Raw genomic sequence first — 6,000 nt, 5'->3', positions numbered from 1 at the left:
CACATAAATGCAAATTAAAACCACATTAAGGGCCAGGAGCTCACACCTGTAATCTCAGCACTTTGGGAGGCTGAGGCAGAGAATTGCTTGAACCCAGGAGGCGGAGGTTGCAGTGAGCTGAGATCATGCCACTGCACTCCAGCCTGGGTGATAGAGCGAGACTCCATCTAAAAAAAAAAACAAAAAACAAAAACAAAAACAAAACAAAACAAAAAAACAAAAAAAAACACAATAAGCTATTACATAATATACGTTAGAATGGCTATTATTACAAAGATGAGAAAGATAAGTGTTGGTGATGATGGGGAGAAAACAGAACTCTTGTACACTATTGGTGGGAATGGAAATAGTATATCCATATGGAAAACAGTATGGAGGTGCCTCAAAAAATTAAAAATAGGGCAATCATATGATCCAGCAATCCCACTAATATGTGTTCCTTCAAAGAAATGACATTAGAATGTCAAAAAGACATTTTTACTCCCAAGCTAATTGTAGCATTATTCACAATAGCTGAAATACAAAATCAATGTAAGTGTTCATCAAAGGATAAATGGACAAAAATGTGGTATACATACACAATGGAATACTATTCAGCCTTTAAAAAGAATAAAATCCTGTCATTTGCCACAACGTGAATGATCCTGGAAGACATTATGTTTAATGAAATAACACAGACATAGAAAGACAAATACCACATCCTCTCACTTAGATGTGGAAGGTAAAAAATGTCACACTCGTAGAAGCAGAGAGTAGAATGGTCATTACCAGCGGTTGAAGGTGTGGGTAACTGGCAAGGTTTTGGTCAAAGGATACAAAATCTGAGTTACATAGAAGTAAGTTCAAGAGATTGATTGTACAACATGGTGTCTATAGTATTGCATTCTTGAAGTTGCCAAGTGAGTAGATATTAAGTGTTCCCACTACAACAAAAAGAAAGAAAATTTAAAAAGGAAAAGGTTTTCAAGATATTGGCCCTAAACTAGAGAATAAAATGAGATGCAAATCACAAGGGTTGGCACTAGCTTTAGATAGAAGAGGAAAGGGTTTACGAGTTGTAATCAAAGGGAAAGAAAAAGAAAAAGTACACATAAAAACAAATAACTATATTGAATAAAAAGGTATGAAGTAAGAGGTACGACGTTGTTGATACGAGTAATGATGAGGACATGATTTGGTAATTTCAAAAGCGTGAAAACCATTTGAAAAAGTCATTTTGACATCTGGCTTCCAGTCCAAAATGTGAAGAGCTTGGAAGTCATGTCCTTTGATTCTCGCAACACTAAAAATGCTGAAATTCAATTCTCTTGAGATCCATCGGCTAATTGAGGTCTCATCACACTCTGCAGTCTCTAAAAAAAGCTGGAAAGACAGGAGGATAAGGAAAGTCACAGCTCATCAGGAGCACCAACCAGTCAGAAGCGCTGATGGAGCCAGCCCTGGGTGAGAATGCTGACAGGGTAATGGACAAATTGCTGAACTGGGGTGGGCTAGCTTGGGAGATTAAAATCTCTGGAGGCCCAGGCTAAATAAACATTAGAATTTTAGAGTTTTACCTCTAGGTGCCCTATCTTGTTCTCATTGTGAATCTTATAGAAAAATTCCCTTACATTTATGGCAGGGGAAGGAGAAAAATAGGCATTTTAAAATTAGACTGGAACATTATGTGTTCCTATAGAAAGGACTGCACTCAGTGGGAACTGTTTTAAGAATTAACTGATACTGGAGAGGGAATTATCCAACTCAAGGTTTCAAATATGGGGGCCTTCCCATTTCCATCCTTCCCATTTCACCTGAAAGTTGAAATAAACAAAACAAAACAAAATAAAAAACTCAGAAGTGCTTCTGAAGGTTGCAGTCCAGGGACATAAGTTCAATAAAATATTGAGACCTAATTACAATACTATAGAACACTTTTTCTACCCACCACGTTTTACTACTACGTGGATGGGCCCTATATAGTAATAGAGATTAGAGGAGAAAAAATCTGCAAAGCTTGGCCTCCTACTTCAAATGAAGCTCAAAGGAAACCAAAAACAGCAGGGGAGACAGCAGTAAGACTCCAGAGGGAATTTTAGTCTCTGACACTGATGGGTGCAGCAAACAGTCAACACAGCCTAACATCTAACCAGATAAAAATAAAAGAGTACTCGGAACACCTATTGAACTCAGCTCCCTTTACCAGATATATCATGTCTGTCAATTGACAAAAATTTACAAGGCACGTAAAAGGCAAAATACACAGTGTGAGAAGATGTAGACAAATCCACTACTATACTTGGAGACCTCAATACCCCTTTTGTATTAATTGACAGACCCAGCAGGCAGAAATTCAGTAAAGTTAGAGTGCAACTGACCAGAAACATCAATTAACTGGATATAATTTGCATTTATAGAATACTTCATCCAACAACAACTGAAAACAAACTCCTCCCAAGTTCACATGGAACATCCACCAAGAATCTCGGTCACAAGACACATCTTAACAATATAAAACAAGAGAAATCATGTAAAGAATGCTCTCAGCCGGGTGCAGTGGCTCATGCCTATAATCCTAGCACTTTGGGAGGTTGAGGCGGGCAGATCACCTGAGGTCAGGGCTTGGAGACCAGCCTGGCCAACATGATGAAACCCTGTCTCAACTAAAATACAAAAATTAGCCAGGCGTGGAGGTGGGCACCTGTAATCCCAGCTACTCACTAGGCTGAGGCAGGGAGAATCACTTGAACCTGGGAGGCAGAGGTTGCAGTGAGCCAAGATTGCACCACTGTACTCAAGCCTGGGTGACAAAGTGAGACTCCCTCTCAAAAAAAAAAGAAAAAAAAAAAAAAGAATGCTCTCAGACCACAGTGAAATTAAACTAGGTATCAATACATGAAAGATACCTAGAAAATGCCCAAATATTTGTCAATTAAACAATAGACTTCTACATAACACACGGATGAAAACTGACACAAGAGATTATACAAATATGTATTGAACTCAAGAAATAAATATACAACCTATAAAAGTATACAAGCTATAAATAATAAAATAAAAATAAGTATGCAATTTATAACAATTTGTGAGATGCAGTGAAGGCAGAGCTTAGCAGGAAATTGATAACATTGAATGCATATATGAGAAAACATTAATGTAAATATTCTGAGCTTTCACCTTAAAACATTAGAAAAAGAAGAGCAAAGTAAATTCCAAATAAGCAAAAGACAAGAAATAATAAAAATTTGGAACAGAAATCAATGAGGTAAAAAACAGCAAATTAACAGAAAAACAGAGAAATCAAAGTAATTGTAACCAAGAGCTCTTTCTTAGAAAAGATTAATAATATTGATAAATCTCTAGCCAGGAAAATTTAAGGGGGGAGGGAAAAAAAGGAAAGATGGAGATCTCTAATTTCAGAAATGAATGAAGAGCCATTCGAACTGATCTCATGGACTTTAAAAAATAATAAAGAAATACTATTAACAACTTGATACCTATAAATTTGATAACTGGAATGAAATAGACCAGTTACTTGAAGACTCAATATACTAAAACTCACACCAGGAGAACAGATAATCTAAATGGGTCTACATCCGTTAAAGAAATTATGTTAACAATCATTAACCTTCCAAAACAGAAAACAGTCACATAGATGGTTTCTTTTGTAAATTCTATAAAACGTTTAAGGAAGAAATTGTACTAATTCTGTATAATCTTTTCTAGGAAACAAAGAGGACACTTTCTAACTCATTCTGAGACCAGCATCACCATAATACCAAAACCAGAAAATAACACTACTAGGAAAGGGAATTATAGCTGATTACAGATCTGAGAGATTATCTCTCATGAATATAGAGGCAAAATACTCAACAAAATTTTAGCAAATCAAATCAATTCATGGATTAATAAATTAATGGATGAATGGGTTATTGTGGGAGTGGAACTGGTGGCTAAGAAGAGGAAGAGAGACCTGAGCAGTCACGCTCAGCCCCCTCGCCATGTGATACCCCATGTGTCTTCGAGACACTGCAGTCCCCACCAGTGAGAAGGCTCTCATCAGATGTGCCCCCTCAATGATGGACTTCCTAGTGTCTTAAGAAATAAATTCATTTTCTTTATAAATTACCCAGTTTCAAGTTTTCTGTTGTAAGCAACAGAAAAAGAAAAACAAACAAACAAAAAACTAAGACACACAAAATATCTAACTGGGATTTACTCGGGTATGTAAGCCTGGGTCAACACTTGAAGATTAATTAATTCATCACATCATCAGGCTAAAGAAGAAAATCATATGATCAGATTACATCAATCAGTGCAGAAAAATTATGTGACAAAATCTAGCACCTATTCATGATAAAAAAAAAAATTAGAATTAGAGGTGAACACCCACAACTTCATAAAGAACATCTACAAAAACCTCTAGCTAACATTATTCATAATAGTGAAAAACCATATTTGTTTCACTGTGAACCAAAAGCAAGCAAGAATGTCCCCTCTCACCAACCAGTCGTATTCGATTATTAAAAATACAAGCTAATACAATAAGTTAAAAAAGGAAATAAAAGATATGCAGATTGGAAAGGGAAAAATAAAATTATATCACAGAGGATATAATTGTATTAATTTAGAAAATACCAAAAGATGATCAAAAAGCCCTCCTGGAAATAAAAAGCAATTATAACAAGGTCATAGAATATAATGTTAATATGTAATATTTAATTGCTTTCCCATATACCAGAAATAGATTTTTAAAATAACACGATTTACATTAGCATAGAAAACATATAAGCCTAACATCATATCAATAGGATCCATATTCATAAAACTGCATAACTCTGATGAAAGAAATCAAGTGAGATCTAAATAAATGGATGTTTTATCATGTTCTTGGATAGATTTATTGGATTTATTATACAAAATGTCAATTCTCCTCTAATTGATCTATAAATTCAAGCTAATACTATTCAAAATCCTAGCAAGTTATTTTGTCAATATTAACAAATTGATCCTAAAGTTTATAAGGAAAGGTAAAAGACCCAGAATAGCCAACATAATACTTCAGAACAAAGTTGAGGAACTACCACCTTCAAGACTTACTATAAAGTTACAGCGATCAAAACAGTGTGTTGTTATCTAAGTACTAGACAAATTGTTCAATGGACAGAAGAGCAAGCTCAGAAATAAACCCACACAAATACAGTCAATGAATGTTTGACAAAAGAATACGTGATTCAGTGGAAAAAAAGAACATTCTTTTCAATATTTGGTGCTAGAACAATTGTACATCCACATGAATCTATAAACAGCTCTTACATTTTTCACAAAAATGGATCATAGACCTAAATGTAAAATGCCAAATTAGACAACTTCTAGAAGATATCATAAAAGAAAGTCTAGATGACATAGGGTTGGGTGATGACTTTTTAGATACAGCACCAAAAACATGATCTGTGGAAAAAAGGTTGATCATATGGATTTCATTAAAATTAAAAACTTATGCTCTTCAAAAGACACTGTAAAAATAATGAAAAGACAAATCACAGACTGAAATAAAATCTTTGCAAAAATATATACCTAATAAAAGATTGGTATAAAAGTACACAAAAACTATTTTAAATTAAGCAACAAAAAACAACACAATTACCAAATGGGCAAAAGATCTGAACAGACATCACATCAAAGAAGTTATATAGATGGCAAAGAAGCATATGAAAAGATGCACATAGCGTATGTCATCAGGGAATTGTAAACTCAAGTAACAGTGAGATGCCAGTACACTTATTAGAATGACTAAAATCCCAAACACTGACAACATCAAATGCTGATGAGGACAGAAAGCAATGGCAACTCCCATTTATGTTTCTAGGTATTTATTAAATGAAACGAAAGCTTAGGACCACAAAAAAGCCTGCTGACAATTTTTTTATAGCACTTCATTAATAACTGCCAAGAATTAGGTGCAAACAAGCTGCCCATCAATAGGTAAACTGATAAACAAACTGAAGTACATTTATACAA

This window comes from Pongo abelii, chromosome 6 (genome assembly GCF_028885655.2).
Source record: "Pongo abelii isolate AG06213 chromosome 6, NHGRI_mPonAbe1-v2.0_pri, whole genome shotgun sequence".
NCBI classification, from domain to species: Eukaryota; Metazoa; Chordata; class Mammalia; order Primates; family Hominidae; genus Pongo; species Pongo abelii.
The sequence above is the reverse complement of the archived record's forward strand: the minus strand, read 5'-3'. Positions refer to the sequence as shown.